The sequence below is a fragment of the Triturus cristatus genome, chromosome 12, assembly GCF_964204655.1.
Source record: "Triturus cristatus chromosome 12, aTriCri1.1, whole genome shotgun sequence".
Classification (NCBI taxonomy): Eukaryota; Metazoa; Chordata; class Amphibia; order Caudata; family Salamandridae; genus Triturus; species Triturus cristatus.
The window spans coordinates 755,917,442-755,939,289 of record NC_140595.1 but is presented as its reverse complement, the minus strand read 5'-3'; positions in this window follow the sequence as shown (position 1 = coordinate 755,939,289).

The window sequence follows — 21,848 nt, the reverse complement described above, 5'->3', positions numbered from 1 at the left end:
CAAACAAAGCAAATGCAAAGAGATGATGGATGGAGTGCTGAAACTTTTCAGACACTCACCCCCAGTCACAGATCTGGGTTGAATCCATCATCGTTCTTTAGCTCACTTTGCCACCTCAGTTCAGACCCAGCCATATGCAAAACAGTCTTGACCCTGTGCCTCATGGGAACAGTCCAGCCCGAACTGCCAAGCCAGCTATTCCCTGAACTGGAAACAAGCATCATGGGACCGATTTCGGGGTAGCACCCCTCTTCAGCCAGGCTAGCTTGAATCCAGTGGCAAAGTGAGCAAGGGACCCACGTCTGGGCATACATTGCCAACTTAGGGCAAACAAAGCAAACGCAAAGAGATGATGGACGGAGTGCTGAAACGTTGGTCGTGCTGGGACTTGCTGCCGGATGGATTTTCCACTCACAGTGGCACGATGCAGGTACCAAGGGAGCACCACCATTGGGACAGTTCTCAACTGCTTAGTTTCCTCAAACTTCGACCACATGTGAATCCTATAGCATAAGTCACTGGTTAGTTTTGTATTCTATATCATTTGTTTGTTTCAAAAGTAAATGTATTAACAGTTATTTGTTATTTAAATTTGAACATCTGATTTCATAGAAATTTTTGATATTGTAAATGGACAATTAGCTTTATAAAATTGTGTTTTAGACTACCTTAGCCACAAGCGACTTAAAACCAGTATGATACTCATCGCACCCTTAGAGATGGAACACACATACTTGGTTGAGAGAGTTAACAACCATATGTCAGAAGACAATGTGCTGTAAACAGAGGAAGGAAAGGGAGGTTTTAATTGCTGACCACTTAGCAGCGATTAACATCTAGAAGTGGACAGAAAAAGTTGTCATGGCAAAGGACGGCTTTGGCACTATCTATTTGAATTACAGATGCTTGGGAGAGCTTTTACTATTCACTCCCAGGACCTTGCTAGCCAACGATGGCCCAGTCACAGTGGCAAACCATTTTTGGAACCTGTCACATAAGGAGAAACTCATCTAAATAGAGGAGTGTTCAGCTGGAGACCTTACGATGGTAGAGAATTTCTGGCATATTGTAACAGGGGTTCGTTGGTCATTTTCACAGTAAGGCAAAGAAAATGTGCAGCAAACAGTGGTGGGATAATATGAGAAAATAGTTAGGATTGGGTGGAAGAGTTTCTCTAATTACTGCTTAGTTCACACGTTAAATTGTACACCGGTGGGCGGAATTTGGGTAGTCGTGCTATGCAAAGCTCCACGAAATGGTAAAAAAATCTCCGCGAGCACACAGAGTTCCGCGAACAGGCGGAATTGTTGTTCAACCCGTTCGAAATGCTTTTTTCCTGTTCGCGAATGCTGTTTGCCTGCTCGGGGGGAAATATCTTGTGAACACACATTTTGAAAGCGCGAACAAGCAAAAAATTCCGCGAAGCCACGGATCGCGGAATTTTCGGCAATTCCGCGTTCTCCTTGGAACACGAAATTACCCAAATTCCACAAATTCCACGAGCGGAACAGAATTTACCACCCAGGCCTACACCTTCAACATCTCTGAACACTCCTGGGCCTCGGAAGATCCACCTGAAGAAGGAGGCCCCGCTGGAAGAAGACTCTTGGCTCTTGCTGGAAGAAGAGGACTCACTTAAGTTCTCAAGGACTTCTGCTTGCACCCAGGAACTGGAACTGCACTCCCAGGGTCATGTGGGTGGCCTTTTGTTTGCCTGGGTCAGGGACAAAAAATTAGAAGAACGCCTTACCCTTAAATGGCCCAACTACTCACAGATTACTTGACCCTGTAGAATACTTAGCTGGAGAGAAACCTGGTGACTAGCCTGCCCAGAAGACTTGATGGTTGCAAGAGTAACCAAGAGGACTTTTTCTAGCAATTAGAGAAATGTGGTACACTTTTCCACTACCAGAGGACTAGGACACAGTGTTAGGACACAGTGCTAAGGTTTGAACAGGTAGGTTGCATCCTAGTCAGGTGAGACAACCAGGTTCATCACTCTTGGAGCTTTTAGCTGCACTGAAAACAGGTTCAGCCCTGCCTCATGGCAAAGGTGCCTGACCCTCTGGAGCCCTAACCTCAACAGCGTCCAGCCTTGTCCAGCTGAATGGTTTTGAACTCCAAAAAAGTGATTACATTTGAAATAAAATCTATGAATGAGGTGTCAAGTCTATCTGATTGCAGAGGCACACTCTGCAGCTACAAAACCCAACTTTATCCCTCTCAATCACAACAGTTACCTTTAGATGGAAATTGAAGCAGGGTTTGAATGGTAGAAGATCAATTCCATTGAGTCCTCATCTTTGTTGGGCCAAGACCTCCACAGAAAAGATCTCTGTTTTATTAATCCAAGTGTTCCTCTTTTGGAAGGCTCTATGGACATAGATGCCCTGACATGTCAAGAATTGGCTAAAAGATATGGTGGTTACCACAGCGCCTATGAAGACAGGATCTGGACTCCTAAAATGCTCCAGAGCACCGTGGTTTAATGAGGAGCTTTGTAAAAAATTTCAATATTGCAAAAGATTGTAAAGGCTGTAGAGAAGGTGCTATTTACCAGTCAATAAAGAGGTATGTAAAAAGAAGTTAATTTTCTACCACCAAGAAATAAAGAAGGCCCAAGATAATTTATTTTGCTGGCCATATTGCAACAGCTAGCAATAAACCCAGGGAGACTTTTAAGATAGTGAAGAAGTTCTCCAACCCTAGCGCCGCTGCCCAGTCCCTGCAAACTCAAAGACATAGTTGAGACCTTGAACGTCTCTGTTCCTGCAAACATCTCACATGTGAAGTGGCCGAAATATATGCCAGTGAGTGGGACTACGATACACGTTTGCTCCTTGGCTAATTTTGCCAGCACTACTTTGGAGGACTCTGCTAAAGGTATGAAATCCTGTAGATCTGGTTCCCCAGATGATCCTTGCCCTCCTCATATTCACCAACTTCGAGGCCATCAGCCCTTCTGTTAATTCCCCCCTAAATACCTCCCTATTCTAAGTGACTATGCCCAGCTGCTGGAAAAAAACAAGGCTCATTCCACTCATGAAAAAGCATACGGCCGATAAGTCCAACTTGGCCGACTATAGGCCTATTTCTCTATTGCCAGCCTTCTCAAAACTTTCGGAGAATCTGATCAACACCCAGTTATCCAAATATCTGAACTCTAACCAGATTCTATATCCGTGTCAGTCGGGCTTTCAACCTGGACACAGTGCAGAAGCAACTAAGAAGCTGACACTATAAAGCTAGCTTTTAGATCCATTGGCAGCATTCAACACGGTCTCCCATCCTGTCCTTCTTCAGCGACCAAGGAACACTGGAAAAGGTGATGCTGCCTTGTCATAGTTTGGATCATTTTTATCTGACAGAAGCCAGTCAGCTTGGATGCCACCTTTTACTTTTGACCTGAAAACTCTTAGATATGGAGTCCCTCAGGGCTCAGCCCTGAGCCCCATGTTAGTTTAATGTGTATATTGGGGTTCAGGTTTTGTCATATGCCGAGGACACTCAAATCATCCTCAATTGGGATTGTAGTACTGCCAATGTTCAGGATCGATTTGTTGCATGTCTGTCAGTATTTCAGTGCATGGGACAGGGAGAACTCCAATGCAACACCAGTAAGACCAAAGTATTAGTCTTTGGCACCACCCCCTGCTATCCAAGGTAATAATTCTGGGCCCAGCTCTGCTCATTCTCCTCTCACCGCCGTCACACTTGCCCGGAACTTGGGGGCAGAATTTGACAATAAACTATCCTTCCGGTCTCAGGTGGACAGTGTGATTGCAGTTTGGTTTGCCCTCTGGAGATCCCTGAAAAATTCATATTTTGCTTCCAGCACAGTGCCAGAACAAGTTTTTTCACGGGGTCATAACCTCGAGGTTGGATTGTGCTAATACACTGTACTGGGGCCTCCAGTTGCTGCACAATGCTGCGGGCCAACTTCTTCTAAATCTCCGGAAATATGACTACATCCAAGTACATCTTTGCCATTTTACATTGGCTGCCGATCCTACTAAGAGTCATACGAGTAGTCATGTGCTCTATGAAAATAAAATAATAATAAATAATAATTAGGCCTTCATTACAAGTTTACTAATTCCTGAGGGCTGCTAACAGGAGATACTGACCCCTTTATTATGCCTTTCCCCTACCAAAAACTCCAGCTTCTAATAGAAGGTGAGGTGTATGGATGAAATACCAGGAATCGGGAGAATTAAGAATAACTGGCAGAATCAGGACAAAAGTAAGAATTTCTCAAATAATTCCTCATTTGTAAGTCACGTGGACTCAGGAGCCCAAATGTAATACATGATAGCTCCAGAGTTGCTGAGGAGCCCGGTATGAGGGGCATATTAACAAGGGCTTTATCTCTGCTTTTTTGGCTTTAAAAGCCAAAGAAGCGGAGATAAAAATATCGCCCTATCAACAACAGGGTGCTAACATGCAAAATCGCATGTTAGCACCCTTTTTCACTACGCTTCCTTTTGCATCTCTAACGAGATGCAAAGTGGGCGTTCCAGAGCAAAATAATAGGAGAAATGTCGCTAAGCTTCGTTTCTCCTATTATCAAGCTTCACGCTAACCCTGTTAGAGACAAAAAAAGCAGCGCTAACCACGGTTAACACTGCTTTTTTATGTCTGCTAATTTTCAGACTTAGCCATGTAATCCTATGGGAGGTGGATTACATGGCTAAATCCACCATGGGCTATCAACAAGGATATCCCTATCCTTGTAGTTTTATCGCTGCATTACCAGCGATAACCTCCCAAAATGCCGCTATCGCTGTATTTATTAACGCCTAGGTGGTTAGCGTTGTTAATAAAGCGATAACCAGGCGATATTATCCAGCGATAGCGGGCGTTAAAAAAACTTAACGCTAAGCGCCTTTAGAGTTAATTTTCCCTGTTCCTTGTTAATATGCCCCTGAGTAGTTCCCAGGGGGCAGAGTAACCAGGCCAGGCAAAGGGATGTTGTTAATGAGGCACCTAGTAACAGATTTGATATTACTGAACAAAGGAGTTTGTATTTAGGCAAGTTATGGTTTCAAACGTTGACCATTGCTAGCAGTTTATTAAAGTATGCATGCACTTGACAGAATACTTGTTCATCCAGTGAGTGGGCTGGAAGAACAAGATATTTTACTTTGTTATATGTTATATTTTTTGTAATGTGTTTGGTCCAAGCATATTTGGTTATTAGAGACACTTGCCTTAATTCTGTTTTAAAACAAAACAGGACAAATGTATGAATTAGCTAGAACAAGTTTTCAAAATAGTGAGAGGAAAGGTTTCAGTGAAACATGATATACACGTTAATTGATGAAATAAAAATTTAATTTTGCAGCAAGGTTAAGTAAACAAAAAAGAGATGAGGGAACTGCTTGAATTATTCATGGCCTCTGGTAATTACGCTGGGCTGCACTCCAGTCCTTTGCTTTTTGCTCATAATGCCATTTCAGGCAGGAGGCAGCCAAATGCAAGTCAGTCTTGAGTCTTGCTCCGTTAGGAACAATCGAACCCGAACTGCCCAGCCAGGCCCCTCTTAGACTCTACACAAGCAATGTCAGACCACTTTCATACTATTGTGGCTTTGTCCGAAGGTTGCTGCTTGAGTCCTATGGCAGAATGGCACAGTAAGCATAGGACCCAAAACTGGGAAAAGCAATGGTCTGTGGCTGAAATCAATTCAAGCACTGTTCTCATCACTTTGCTGCTTGTGGCTGGCTGTGGGTGCCCTAAGTATGATTGGTGTATAGGGCTTACTGTGCCACAGTAGTCTAGCTGTATCTTACCGATGAGACATAAGTAGTTTGTAGCCAGTCTTGGGGTGCTTGTTTTTCCACCTAGCATGGCAGTTTGAACTGGGCTGTTCCCATAAGATCAGGGCCAAGCCTGATTTGGTTCGGGCAGGTCTCAGTTTAGAGTGGCAAAGCAGGTGAAAGGAATGCTGCCCGAATGATGGCCAGTGGCTGAGATTACTGCAAGCATTCTTTCCATCGCCTTTTTGTATGTTTTAACAAGATAAGGTGCCATGGTTGTCATAAGTCCAGCCAGAGCTGCTGATGTAAAATAGAAGCATCCTGGAGCATTGTCAAAGCAAAGCACATAAGGTTGAGTTTTTGAATTGTACATGCACTCAACATGCATTCTTACTTGCACACATCGAACATGCACACATTAATGCCGAACACACACCGACAGGCATGCATTTCACTAAATGCAGCAGAAATAAAATCACCCACATGTGCAGGTCCACAAATATGCAGCTGAACAGAGGCTAAAAGCATTTCTTTACAATATGCAGCATGTGTCATAGTGATATAAGGGGAAGGGGACACAAGGTCAAGTGAAGTGTTGTACAGCAGACATAGAAAGGACTGGGACTAACCCTCAGACCAGCCCTGTTTGATGCACATTGTAATGTGCTTCATGAGAGAATGGACTGCTGTGCCTCAAGGGAGCTCTCACTGTTGATGTTGAGCATGACATCAGCACAAGATCCTGTGCATTCAAGGGTGCACTGAGTGGTCTTTACATGAGGGGCTCAAGGGTGCATTCATCATGGAGGCAGATGGCGATGTTAATTGTGGAAGCAAGCATGGACAATCTGTCCGCATCCGATCATTTGGTTACAGTGAATCCTCACATGCTGCCCGAGTGACAGCTGCACGCCCTATGCCACCTGACCCAAAACAAGTCAGACAATTTTAGAAAGAGAGGGCATGTATGCCTCAAATAACTATGTGTGCACGGATTGCATTTTACACTTGCCGATGCTTTGAGAATCGAAAATATAATGAGGTTAATGAGAAAAAACTACTAAGGATAATGTTGTATAGAGATGTGACTAAGCTAGCGTAGTGGGTGGGGTGGGTGGGGGGGGTTAGTGATAAGGCTGGAACATTCAGGGGTTATGGCAGACTGGCGGAATGAGGCTGGCGCGTGGGAGCTCCTGCTCAGCGCGCGCACGCTACTTTAGGGTAAGGGGGTAGACACCGCTCTGGCCAGCGCAGTGACCATGCTTGGGGTTTCTTTCAGTACAGCTTTGTTGTAATGCCGCCGGTCCCCTGGGATGTTGGTTAAATGGCTGTGTAAGAGCACCCTCAACTGCCTGCGCGAGGAGCTGGGCCTTCGCGTTGTAGTGTGCTGGGAGGGCGATGCTACCTGTATTGTTCCTTTCTGTTAATAAAGGTTTTTGAAACAAAAAAAAAAAGAAAGCTAGCATTTTTATGCCCAAACCAACTGTGCCTTCCTGCCAGTGTCCTGCGTCACATGACTGTGACTGACTCTTCTGTTCTTGACAAAAGAAACCTAGGTGCCAGGGGATATGGTCTACCTGACAGGATGGCTGTGGAGGAGCTGCCCTCTGCCATGATTATACTTCATATGGTCTTGCCTGTAGCACACTCAGTTTGGGGCCAGGATCAGGGGGATGTGAAAACTGACCAGAACCATTATTATAGGTCAGGGAATTACCCTACTCAAAGGTTGACATCAGGTATGAAAAGGGTACCATCAGAACCTCTCATCGGAACAGTCCTGGACCTGTGGAAGAGTCACACTGACTAATATAACACTGAAATCTGGTAATGTTGTTCAGTAAATGTTGTTGGGAGCAAATGTAAGGTAGTATACGTGTGTAAATTGTTGATCACACTCAGTGTAACAATAGACATGTGTCTGACACAACAGGACAGCAAATCAAGGGTGTCTGTGTTAGGCTGTGAAAACTCTAGTTTTCCCAAATAAAAAGTATGCCATATGTACCAGTGTGAAGAGGACAACATCATCATACCATTGAACAACAATCATTGCCAGACTACAACATTGCATGTGATGCACTTATGCTCTGCACTGCAGTTGTCCCAAAATATATGCAGGTGATGATTGAGATCAAAAATGTGAATATGCATCTTGGCATGACTCATGACAGTCTGACTGCCAACTGGTATTGTAAAGTGTTTTATTTGCAAGCAAACATACTGGGTGGCAAAATGTGTATATGTCCGGACAACTGGGTCTGTGCCGCACAGCATTTACTTGAAGATATAGTGCTGCACTAAGAGCATAATTGCCAAACCATAGTCCAATGAGACGTGATTAAGCCAAACCAGAGGGCATGTAAATCAACAGATGGAACACTCTGTACAACAGTTACATTGGCCACAGTACTGTACTTCAACTTGGGTAATGGCCCATACAGGGCTTACAATATTGCCTGTGTGTCAGCTTAGCATTATTACACTGTTGTTGAACATGATAATCATATGGCCTGAGTGAACATTATAATAACCTATACACCTGGTGGCCTTCCACATCTGACATCACCATTGGTGAGCACTGTGAACTGCTAAGTGAGGTGTAATGATATGTCTGATGTAAAATTAAAATTACCACATGTGTGTTGAGTTGGTATTGTGACTACACATCAAGAGCGTATCCACATATGCAACTGACAGCTTACAATCACCATTAGAGTTTGAAGAGCTATAACTTGTTATTTGGTAATAATTGATAGAAAGTAAAATTAACATTGTGTAAAAGTGATGTGTACATGCCTAACTAAAACACCATATGATGTATGTGGCCTATGATGAGATATGCACATGATAATATTGATGTACTTTCTAGAACAGTACTGTCACACATAAAGTAGAGAACATGTCCATAACATTTCTCAACACACATTCAATCGGGAACACTATCCGTTCAGTGTCTCATTGCCACAATGTGCCCTGTGTGTATGGTCACCTAACATATAGGTAAGTTTATCTGTCTGAATTGTACTCACCTGCTCCTCTGGTATGCTGTATAGCTGCTTATCCAGGGAAAGGACCATGTCTACCAAGGTTTCCAGCTCCTCAGGTGTGAAGGCAGGGGCCCTGCTCCCTGCACAGCGTGTCATTGTAGTTCCCAGTGGATGAGAACAACAGAAGAGAGATGGGAAGGTCTGCAAAAGTACAGTTTCTGAAGGCAAGTGATCTGTATAGCATATCGTGGGCTATATATGTAGACTGCATAGGCGGTCTTCTGTGTAGGCGGTCGAAGGGATAGGTCCGCATTGGTTGCACTTTCCGACTTTGTTTATTGGATGTGATTGCTGGTTATGATAAATATGTAGATTGTGCACTCCTGGTTTGAAATATATTCTGCTGTCTAGTTGATGACAAAACGATAAGTGTGTTACACCTCTGAGGTTGTTGTCTAGCATGTACTAAATGTAGAAGAACAAGGCCAAGTCCCTTAAGGAAACTTGGATAAGGTGTGCACCACTATAAGGAAATGTACATTTTAAATTCAACATTTTATAAATACATCATTATCATATGATTGACCAAACAGCATTTATTACAATTAACTGCCCAGTCAACCTATTCTGTTCAAACAACATTAATTCTAGTAAACAAAATTGAATTCAAGCTTCTATAAATTAAAATCACATTTATTCAACAACTATAATTAGTCCGCTTGAAATTATGTATGCCCAATGCATTTCGGGTCAACTTGTCCCTTCTTCAGGGGTAAATCTGTAAAAAAGAAAAGAAAAACACTAATCTACAGACATGGTCGATATATCATTTACTATGCACTTACATGTTAGTGCTGTCATGATTGCTGCATTATTACATTACAATTGTATGTATTCTGAAGATATCTGAGTGTATCAATGCTAATCATGTTTCTTTGGGGTGACAAATGTGTATCCTGTATCTGTGCCCAGTAACCATAAAGCCATGGTAATTTCCGAACCACAAAACACCTCTCAGTGTACCAGGTGTTTAAGTATCTTAATGTAAATAAAAGGGCACCCTGTAAGTGGATAGGCATTCCTCTAAGCAGGGAAAAGTCAGAGTGCAACTACCTAGGGCAACTCAAATGTATACAAAGTTACCATAATGTGACTTTACATAAACATATAGGGACAACAGCACCAAAAGATAAACCAATCCCAAAATAATTTTATTCAAACAGTACTTTGTAAATATTGAATTATATAATTCACATCCACCCTTCAGTTGTATCTACATTCATCCTAAAATCATTCTACGCTATGAAAACAGGTACAGAGACAAGACACAAATGACATAATTGTGGTGACTGATAATACCTCGTATTTCCTGATATATAACCAATATTCCATAGGGATCAATGATCACTGGTCTGTAGCACAAACATTAATACAATTGAATAGCAATCAGTGGCCAGAACACAGATGCATTTTTCTATGCTCCTTTCAGCACAGGCATGCCTTCATCAGGAAAAGGCACAAAAACACTTTGCATAGAACCTGTGAATGCAAACAATATATTTATAGTCCCAACAATAACTCAATGGATAAGAATGAGAAATGTTTAATGCTTTGTGTCATGGACTCAGTGGAGGTCAAAATATCGAAGAAATGTTAAAACAAATAGTGTAAATCAATTATGATAGATGAAACCCAAATGCACCAACATATTTTTTAATACAGCAAATCCAGTCTGAAATAAACATATACACAACTTGCAAGTTCACTGTGCAGCCAGACTATATGTGTCAAATTGCATGCATTGCACCGTGACCCCTTACATGACCTAAAGAAGTCTATGTGCTCTTAATACACAAAGACATGCAAGGTGACATAAAAAGACTATATAAAGAGATTTCTATATCATGGGTGACAAGAATCTCTCTATTAGCGTTTAAGGGAAGGCCTTCCACTGACTCAATCATATCTTTGGTGTCTTGGACATGAGATGCGGTTTTTGGTATAAATGGACGTAAAATCAAGTCCACATATTTTGAAATGGGTTTGGTGACTGAGCCTATAGTGGTGACAATAGGAAAGTATGAGTGATCACTGCTGTTCTTGTGTATTTTAGGCACCCCTTTGATGCAAGCCAAATGAGGATGAATAATGTGTAAAAAAAATGATTCCTTGTTCTAATGCTCTTTTAGTAAGAGAATGACTATTTCTCTTTACTCTGGCAGTGAGGGTCTATTTGGGCTGTGTTGGACCTAAAGACCTATGGTAGCTTGGCTCAGGTGGAAAGGCCTCATTCCAGGTATCATGTCGTGTTTGCATCACACTCACCTCAGCATTCCAGCGGACCACCACTAAAAATGAACCTACACCAAGAATTTTAGAAAAATTAGGAAAGCTGTATCTTTCCTTTTATCATGCTGTTGTTCCTTTCTTTCCAATGAATTCAATCAGTTTTATCTTATACACATTAGGTTCAATAGCATTTCATTATGACCGATTGGCAACACATGAATACCTTCAGCCTGGTATGGAACCAAAGCGCGACACCTGGGAATCCTGGGGAGCATCAACACAGTGGTTATGCAAGGCTCTGCACCCAGCAAATTATTAGAGCTTCAGATCGAATATTTCAACATAGCGCCGCACATAGCCTTTCAATAGCACTATAAAACATGGTATTCATCAAGGCGCTGCACTTAGCCATTTCATAGCATTCATCATGACATTCTAAGCAGGGCACTGCACATAGCAATTCTTAAACGCGCTAAACTCGGCAATGTCTTAGCATGGAAACTTGCCTATCTCTGAAGCGCTAAACATTGTATTTCCTGGAAGCGCTAAACTTGGCAATGTCTTAGCATGAAACCTTGCCTATCACTGAAGCGCTAAACATTGTATTTCCTGGAAGCGCTAAACTTGGCAATGTCTTAGCATTAAACCTTGCCTATCACTGTAGCGCTAAACATTTAATTCATTGAGGCGCTAGACATGGTACGTTTTCCAAGCGCTAATTAGGGCCTGAAATTCCTGCGTTAAGCCCAGCCTTAAGTCAGAGACTTGACCTAGGGTAATAACCTAGTTCAGAGATCCGAGGTTCGAGAGTCACGGCGGAAGGAGGCTGACTGGCGGGCTCCGGTGAAATGCAGCTCCCCCTTCCCCCTTTTCCTTCCCCAAACCTACTTCAGGTGTTGGCTTACAGTTAGTCCCTCTCCCGGGCCAGAGCTTCTGTGGCCGTCGGCCGGTGTAGGGGAAAGCCCAATCCGGGCAGCAGGGAACCCAGCAGACTCTCGATGGATCTTCCCAGGGGGAGGGGCGAGCTTCGGGCCTCTCCCCCTCCTCCCCGGGGAAAGTTACCTTGCTCGTTGGCCTCCCGGCGATGTCCGGGACGAGGGCCTCCTCAAGAGCCGGGATTGAAGCGCACCCGCAGCCGCAGCCGCCGAGGCTGCGTGACCTGCGGGGCGTGGCCTCTTCCTCCTCAGAAGTCGGCGGGGGCGGCGTTTGGCAGCCCGTCCCCGTCAGGTGACCCCAGCTGCTGGCTTCAGGCCTACGCGGCCTTCCTGGTACGTCGGCGGCCCCCTCCTCACGGAGGGCCGCGTCGCTCAGACGGCGATGGCTGCGGCGGAGCCCCGGTCTTCCCCGCGGGCCCCAAGGAGGGTAGGGAGCAAGCGGCACGACACAGAGCTACGTTGGTGAGTAATTCTTTTGGGCAGTCCTGCCAGGGGTGGTTCAAATTAAAGGGGTGGCCTACAGTTCGGGGATGGCGATTCACTCAGCGCCCCCTTTCACCCGCAGGGATGTCCCAGATCAGAATAGGCAGGTTGAGTCACAGCAGGCCACACGCCAGTGGCAAAAAAACTAGGAAGGGGGCCCAGATAACATCAGTGGGCGCAGGTACCCAGTTGATTCCCCAACAGTTCTGTGACAAGTTCTTACGGGAAGTTCTTGTGGTAAGTTCTTGTGAGAAGGTCTTGTGGCGGGTTGAGGTGATCCCAGGGTCAAAGGCTGAAAGCACGGCTAGGTCACGAGGTAGGGGGCAGTGTCAACCGAGGTGGGGAAGAAGCAGGCCCTAAGAACAGTCAGTTCCCCCCTCTGGCGCACCTACCTCCCCACTCAGGTGCTTTACTCCTGACTACCTCACTTCACACAAAATGGCCATCGCCCCTCACCTCTATATAGCCTGGGCCCTAACTGTCCAGAATAGTCCAGAAGGTTCTGGAACTCCTCATGCCAGCCTATGGCCCAGGTTCTGAGGTGACAGTTTAGGCCACCATTTTGTGGAGGAGCTCTCTCTCTCCCTACATTTTAGGGAAGCACCTTGCGCCACATTATCAATTAGTGATAATGGGGCGCCCAAAGCCTCTAAGTCAACACACACAAAAAAAAAAGAAAAACTAGTGGACAGGAAAATTAGAGGGAAAAGGAAGAAAAATGAGGAGGGGACAGCCAAAGGGCTGGCAGGTCTAACACGCGTCCCCCCCAGCTGAAAGTGGGGAGAGCTACCCAATCCCTTGGGAGTTCTCTTCACTAAGGCGGAAATATCTGGAGAGACCATCAGCATTGGCGTGGTCCACTCCTGGGCGATGTTCCACCCTAAAGTCCATTCCCTGTAGGGAGATGGACCACCTCAACAACTTAGGATTCTCGCCCCTCATTTGCATCAGCCACCTGAGGGGCCGGTGGTCGGTCTGAACCAGGAAGTGTGAGCCAAACAGGTATGGCCACAACTTCTTCAGAGCCCACACCACCGCAAAAGCCTCCCGCCCGATCGCACTCCACCTCTGTTCCCAGGGGAGTAGTCTCCTGGATAGGAAAACCACAGGTTGGTCCAGACCCTCTTCATTAGGCTGCGACAGCACTGCCCCGATGCCATGCTCCGACGCATCCGTTTGGACGATGAATTCTTTGGAAAAGTCAGGGGCCCTGAGGACAGGCGCCGCACACATTGCTTGTTTCAGGGTGTCAAAGGCTCGTTGACACACCTCGGTCCAGATTACCCGTCGAGGGTGCTTCTTTGATGTAAGCTCAGTCAAGGGAGCCACGATAGTTCCATACCCCCTGACGAAGCGTCGGTAGTAATCTGTGAGGCCCAGAAAGGCTCGGACCTCCGTCTGAGTCTTGGGGGGGTTCCCAGGCCATGATAGTTTCAATCTTGGCCTGGAGGGGTTGCACCTTGCCCCGACCCACCAAGTGACCGAGGTACACTATCGACCCCTACCCGATCTGGCACTTGCTGGCCTTGATCGTCACACCTGCCTGCTGCGGGGCCTGAAGGACAGCCTGAAGGTGACACAAATGGTCCTCCCAGCTGCTGCTAAAGACGGCGATGTCATCCAGGTAAGCAACCGAGAAAGCCTCCATCCCGGAGAGGACCTGGTTCCCCATCCGCTGAAAAGTGGCAGGGGCGTTCTTGAGCCCAAAGGGCCTCACACAGAACTGGTAGTGACCCTCGGGTGTGGAGAAGGCTGACCTTTCCTTTGCTCCATCTGTCAGGGAGATCTGCCAGTACCCAGATGTAAGGTCAAAGGTACTCAGATATTGGGCAGCTCCCAACCGGTCAATGAGCTCATCCGCCCTCGGGATAGGATGAGCATCGGTCTTTGTCACAGAGTTCAGTCCCCTGTAATCCACACAGAACCGGAGTTCTGGGGTAGTGCCCGGCGGGGCAGCTTTGGGTACCAGTACCACCGGACTGGACCAGGGACTGCTTGAAGGTTCAATCACTTCCATCTCCAGCATCTTGGTGACTTCACCATGGATGCTAGCCTTCACCTTATCCGACAAGCGGTAGGACTTGGACTTCACAGGTGGGCTGTCCCCTGTGTCCACATCATGGTTACACAGATGAGTCCTTCCCGGGATAAGTGAGAACAGTGAAGCGTACTGCTCCAAAACCTGGTGGCAGTCTCTCCGCTGTTCGGGAGATAGAGATGGTGAGAGGATCACTCCCTCTACCGACCCATCCTTCTCTTGGGACGCAAAAAGATCAGGGAGAGGTTCACTTTCCTCTTCCTCTGATCCATCAGTCACCATCATCAAAGTGACCTCTGATCTCTCTTGGTGGGGCTTGAGGCGGTTGACATGGAGCACCCGATGGGGCTGCCTGGGGGTCTTAAGATCCACCACATAGGTGACCTTGCCCTTCTTCTCAATCACCTCAAAGGGGGCTGACCAGCGATCCTGGAGGGTGCTAAGCTCTCCAGGTTTCTTAAGCCACACCTTATGGCCAGGCTCCAGCTCCACCGGGTGAGCATTTCGGTCATACCATTCCTTCATGACCGTCTGGCTGGCTTCTAGGTTTTCGGAAGCCGGCTTCCACAACCTAGCCATTTGGCTTCGAAAGGTCAGCATGTAGCTCACTACATCCGGGGGAAGTTTTCTGGGAGTCTTTTCCCATCCATCCTTCACCAGGCTGAGGGGTCCACGTACAGGGTGTCCATACAACAGTTCGAAGGGGCTGAAGCCCACTCCCTTCTGTGGTACTTCCCTGTAGGAAAACAGTAAACAAGGTAGGAGGACGTCCCATTTCCTCCGCAGGCTCTCGGGCAGACTCCTGATCATGCCCTTCAAGGTTTTGTTAAACCTCTCCACCAGACCATTGGTCTGGGGGTGATAAGGGGTGGAGAACCGGTAAGTGACTCCACACTCCTTCCACATAGCCCGCATGTATGCCGACATGAAATTGGTACCTCTGTCCGACACAACTTCCTTGGGGAACCCCATCCGAGTGAAAATCCCCATCAGAGCCCGTGCCACCGCAGGTGCAGCAATGGTCCTCAGAGGGATAGCCTCTGGGTACCGGGTGGCATGATCCACCAGAACCAGGATGAACCTGTGACCGGCAGACGTTGGTGGATCCAATGGCCCAACAATGTCGATGCCCACCCTTTCAAAGGGGATGCCAACGACAGGCAGTGGTTCCAGGGGAGCCTTCAGCTTCACCCCTGTTTTCCCACTAGCTTGGCAGGTAACACACGTCCTACAAAAAGTGTCGGACGTAATCCTCATCTGAGGCCAGTAGAAATGAGGGACAAGCCGAGCAAAAGTCTTGTCCTGTCTCAAGTGTCCTGCCAAGGGTATTTCATGAGCCAATTCCAAGAGGAAGTCTCAGTAACGCTGGGGAACTACCAAGGCCCGGGATGATCCATGCACCGGAGCCTTGGGATCGCTATAGAGGAGACCATCTTCCCAATATATATGGAAGTTCCCCGAATCGTTACCCGCTGCCTGGGCTTCGGCCTGCCGCCGTAAGCCCTCAAGGGTGGGGCACTCCTTCTGGGCCCGACAAAACTCCTCCCTGGTAGGTCCTCCCTCCACCTGCCATTCCGCAGGGGTAGGTAACCCTCCAGGCAAGTCACATCCCCCTCGGTGGACTCCGGGGCCACCCCAGTTGCCCCATCCATCTTACGAGGTGCAGATGCCGGGGCAGGCTTCTCCTGTCCCCGTTTACCCTTTTTGGCAGCTGGTTGGGCCGTTATCCCAGGCTCCAACCTCTGTGAACTCCCTCTATGGACAGTCATGGACCGCGTGTTGGCACAAGTCCCCTCGGGCGTTCCCAACATCTCCATATGAGCCTTGAACTCGACCTCCTTCCATGCCGTAAGTTCAAGGTCATTTCCCAATAGACAGTCGACCGGCATGGCAGGGCTTACCGCAACTCGTAGAGGACCCGCAACCCCTCCCCACTCAAAGGGAATCTGGGCCACCGGATAGTGACCCTCTCGGTTGTCAGCCATCACAACCGGGTGGACTACGTTGGGAACCAACTGCTCTGGGGACACCAGCTGACTCCTTACCGTAGTCATGCTGGCTCCTGTGTCCCTCAGAGCCTCCACCCTCTGGGCATTGATGGTGACCCATTGCCTATACTTGGTAGTATTCGAGGGCACATGGGTCTTAGGAACCATCTCGCAATCTCCCAGGGACACTAAGGTTAGCCCTGCCCATTCACCTCCCTTATCTAGGGGCAACTCCTCCCCGAGCACTACACTCGCCACCCCAGGGGACTTTCCTCCAGTGGGAGGGTGTGGTCTCTTGGGACACTTGGTATCCCCCTTATAGTGCCCAATCTCGCCACACTCATAACACCGGACAACCCTAGGCTGCTGACTACGGTCAGGATAAGGGGGTTTGTGGGGGCCAACCTTAATAGGTAATCCTGATCCCTTTCCTTGTGAACTCTTTTGGGGTCCTTTAGGGAACTCCCTCTTTTTGTCTCCCCCCTCTTTCTTCTGGGGAGCGCCCTGACCAGTCCCTTGGAAGTTCCCCCCAGTCCCTTTTGAGGACACCCGGGTACTTGCCCAGATGTCCGCCTCCTCTGCAAGCTTCCTAGGATTAGTTAGCTTGCTGTCCACCAGGTGTTGACGCAGCTCCAGAAAACTTTTCTCGAGGAGGTGCTCCCTCAAAATCAGGTTATACAACCCCTTGTAGTCTTTTACCTCACTGCCCTGCACCCAGCCCTCCAAAGCCTTTTTTGCGTAGTCCAAGAAGTCCACCCAATTCTGGGTGGCCAACTTTTGGCTACCCCGGAACCTCTGCCTGTACTTCTCAGGGGTCAGCCCACATTTCCTAATCAAGGCGACCCTCATGGTGGGGTAATTGGTCTGCTCCCGTTGTTCTAGGGCTAAAAGGGCATCCCTCCCCACCGGAGGCATGTACCTATACAGACCACCCTCCCACTGAGCTTCGGGGATCCCATGGGCTCGTAAGGAGACCTCATAGGCAGCCAACCACTTAGCGATGTCGTCCCCAACACCGTAGCTGGCAACTACGTCCTTTGGTAAATAGGGTCTGGGCTCCCTGGTGATCTCTTTCTGTACGCTGCCACCAACAGGACTACTGGGGGTTCCGAACTGAAGGGCCTTGAGATCCAATTCCTTCAAATGGAGCTCATGGAGGAACCTCCGCTCTTCCCTCTCTTTCTCCAAGTGGGCTAAATCCATCTTGAATTGCCTCTCCTCCCTCCTGTCGGCTAAATCAGCCGAAGACAGGCTTCCCCCTGAAGCGCTACTACCTGCCCTTGAAGGTGCACTAGGTCCTACATCCATATTGCCGCTCTCAGGGGGGAAAAGTGATTCTGTCCCTTCCGTGGTGTCCGGTTCCGGTTCCGGTTCCGGTCCCGGTCCCTCCACCTCCCGTTTCCCGCTAGGGTGGGCCATAACCCAGGCTCTCAAGCTAGTCTGGAGTACTACTTTCTTCGCTTCCTGCTTGAAAAATACCCCCCTCTCCTGGCAGAATTCCTTTAGCTGGGTTACAGGGTACTCTTCGAGCCTACCCAGCTCAAATTCCATCCTGCCAGGTGGGGCCCTAACCAATGCGGAGAACCACTCTCACGGTAAGAAGAACCTTCTTTCAAAAGAAAGCTACACCAAGGACAGGAATAATTTTGGAAAATCCAAAGAATCCAAACAGGGAGATAACCTGAAGAAAACTCCCAAAAAAACTAAAATCAGGTGTAGGGTGCGTTGCGCACACTGAATTGCTGATAAGTGGACACAAGCACAAGCTCAGTATCCCACCGCTGAACACCAACTTGTTGGACCTAAAGACCTATGGTAGCTTGGCTCAGGTGGAAAGGCCTCATTCCAGGTATCATGTCGTGTTTGCATCACACTCACCTCAGCATTCCAGCGGACCACCACTAAAAATGACACTACACCAAGAATTTTAGAAAAATTAGAAAAGCTTTGTCTTTCCTTTTATCATGTTTTTGTTCCTTTCTTTCCAATGAATTCAATCAGTTTTATCTTATACACATTAGGTTCAATAGCATTTCATGATGACCGGATTGGCAACACATGAATACCTTCAGCCTGGTATGGAACCAAAGCGCGACACCTGGGAATCCTGGGGAGCATCAACACAGTGGTTATGCAAGGTGCTGCATCCAGCAAATTATTAGAGCTTCAGATCGAATATTTCAACATAGCGCCGCACATAGCCTTTCAATAGCACTATAAAACATGGTATTCATCAAGGCGTTGCACTTAGCCATTTCATAGCATTCATCATGACATTCTAAGCAGGGCACTGCACATAGCAATTCTTAAACGCGCTAAACTCGGCAATGTCTTAGCATGGAACCTTGCCTATCACTGAAGCGCTAAACATTGTATTTCCTGGAAGCGCTAAACTCTGCAATGTCTTAGCATGAAACCTTGCCTATCACTGAAGCGCTAAACATTGTATTTCCTGGAAGCGCTAAACTTGGCAATGTCTTAGCATGAAACCTTGCCTATCACTGAAGCGCTAAACATTGTATTTCCTGGATGCGCTAAACTTGGCAATGTCTTAGCATGAAACCTTGCCTATCACTGTAGCTCTAAACATTTAATCCATTGAGGCGCTAGACATGGTACGTTTTCCAAGCGCTAATTAGGGCCTGAAATTCCTGCGTTAAGCCCAGCCTTAAGTCAGAGACTTGACCTAGGGTAATAACCTAGTTCAGAGATCCGAGGTTCGAGAGTCACGGCGGAAGGAGGCTGACTGGCGGGCTCCGGTGAAATGCAGCTCCCCCTTCCCCCTTTTCCTTCCCCAAACCTACTTCAGGTGTTGGCTTACAGTTAGTCCCTCTCCCGGGCCAGAGCTTCTGTGGCCGTCGGCCGGTGTAGGGGAAAGCCCGTTCCAGGCAGCAGTGAACCCAGAAGACTCTCGATGGATCTTCCCAGGGGGAGGGGCGAGATTCGGGCCTCTCCCCCTCCTCCCCGGGGAAAGTTACCTTGCTCGTTGGCCTCCCGGCGATGTCCGGGACGAGGGCCTCCTCAAGAGCCGGGATTGAAGCGCACCCGCAGCCGCCGAGGATGCGCGACCTGCGGGGCGTGGCCTCTTCCTCCTCAGAAGTCGGCGGGGGCGGCGTTTGGCAGCCCACCCCCGTCAGGTGACCCCAGCTGCTGGCTTCAGGCCTACGCGGCCTTCCTGGTACTTCGGCAGCCCTCTCCTCACGGAGGGCCACGCCGCTCAGATGGCGATGGCAGCGGCAGAGCCCCGGTCTTCCCCGCGGGCCCCAAGGAGGGCAGGGAGCAAACGGCACAACCCAGGGCTACGGTGGTGAGTAATTCTTTTGGGCAGTCCTGCCAGGCGTGGTTCAAATTAAAGGGGTGGCCTACAGTTCGGGAGTGGCGATTCACTCAGCGCCCAGCGCCCCCTTTCACCCGTAGGGATGTCCCAGTTCAGAATAGGCAGGTTGAGTCACAGCAGGCCACACGCCAGTGGCAGAAAAAAAACTAGGAAGGGGGCCCAGATAACATCAGTGGGCGCAGGTACCCAGTTGATTCCCCAACAGTTCTGTGACAAGTTCTTACGGGAAGTTCTTGTGGTAAGTTCTTGTGAGAAGGTCTTGTGGCGGGTTGTGGTGATCCCAGGGTCAAAGGCTGAAAGCAGGGCTAGGTCACGAGGTAGGGGGCAGTGTCAACCGAGGTGGGGAAGAAGCAGGCCCTAAGAACAGTCAGTTCCCCCCTCTGGTGCACCTACCTCCCCACTCAGGTGCCTTACTCCTGACTACCTCACTTCACACAAAATGGCCGTCACCCCTCACCTCTATATATAGCCTGGGCCCTAACTGTCCAGAATAGTCCAGAAGGTTCTGGAACTCCTCATGCCAGCCTATGGCCCAGGTTCTTAGGTGACAGTTTAGGCCACCATTTTGCGGAGGAGCTCTCTCTCTCTCCCTCCATTTTAGGGAAGCACCTTGCGCCACATTATCAATTAGTGATAATGGGGCGCCCAAAGCCTCTAAGTCAACACACAAAAAAAAAAAAGAAAAACTAGTGGACAGGAAAATTAGAGGGTAAAGGAAGAAAAATGAGGAGGGGATAGCCAAAGGGCTGGCAGGTCTAACAGGCTGGTAAATAATGTTCTGGATTTTCTAAAAGAACATTAATCTTTTTCACATAGGTATCGGTGTCAAGGACTACAAAGCCACCTTCCTTATCACAATTTTTTATGGTTATATTGGGAGTGCTACTAGGGTCCGTAAGCCATGCAGTTCTGACTTTTCCAGATTGGGAGGAGGACGATGTATATTGCTGGTGGCCCTTTTTAGACGCTTCACAAATGCATTTTCAAAAATAGCAACCTCAGGTCCAACCTAATCTAAAGTTGGAGTAAAGGTTGAAAGTGGAGAGAGTCCTGAATGGTTATTCAAGTTAAAATTGACAAAATTGTTGTCACAAAACGATTTCTTTTAGATGATCCTATGAAAAATGCCATCAAATATTGAAATAATTCAAAAATATTGGCTCCTGTGTGGGATGCAAAAGATATGCCCTTGGACAGTAATGCAATCGTGGATGGTTCTAAAGATCTCTGAGATAAGTTACAAATAGGCATTTGTTTTATTGTCTCCAATAATGCGCTTTCATGTCTCCAGGTCTTGGGAATTGTTCTGTTGAAAATTGCCAGAACACCTGGGCTGGTATCTAAGTCTCCAGGGGCCTCATTGTGCCCCTCGCCTGACTAACAAATGGTTGGCCTGCTGCTGGATTCAATGGGTAGGATAATCTCTCTCCTTCAGAGTGAAAATAGTGTGAACTGCCTTCATTATCTGAATCAGAAGTATCGGAAATGGCAGTGACTTTACAAATTGGCTGCTTATGTCCAGCTTGATCTGATTCTTGATATTTCCCTTGTGTGTAAAAATCTTTACATTCTCTAGTAGCAAATCGTACATCCTATTTCAATTTGTCCATTTTCATTTTAATCAAATAGTCTGAGTAAGATGTTACTTCCTTTTCTATGTCCTCTAACTATTTTAGCTTCATCTTAAGCATTGCTTTGCCTAATCTTATCTTCTAATGCTAACATTTATGTCAACAAAATAGATATGGGGTGTTTCCTTTGAAATTTCCACCACTTTAGTATAGGGGTGACAGTGAACCAACACAATGATATCATTGCTTATGATGTAATGTTTTGAATTTCTCTTTAGACATTCAATGTTACCATCTACAGATACCATTATTCACCTACACTTTGGGCCCCCTGAAATACACTTGAGCAACAAACTTTGTTGAGGGTGAATTTTTTAGATTGTATCGTCGAACAACTTATCCCAATAATAGCGTTGTGTATTTCCAGCATTCTGCAAGTGGTTTGTTGATGGGATTCC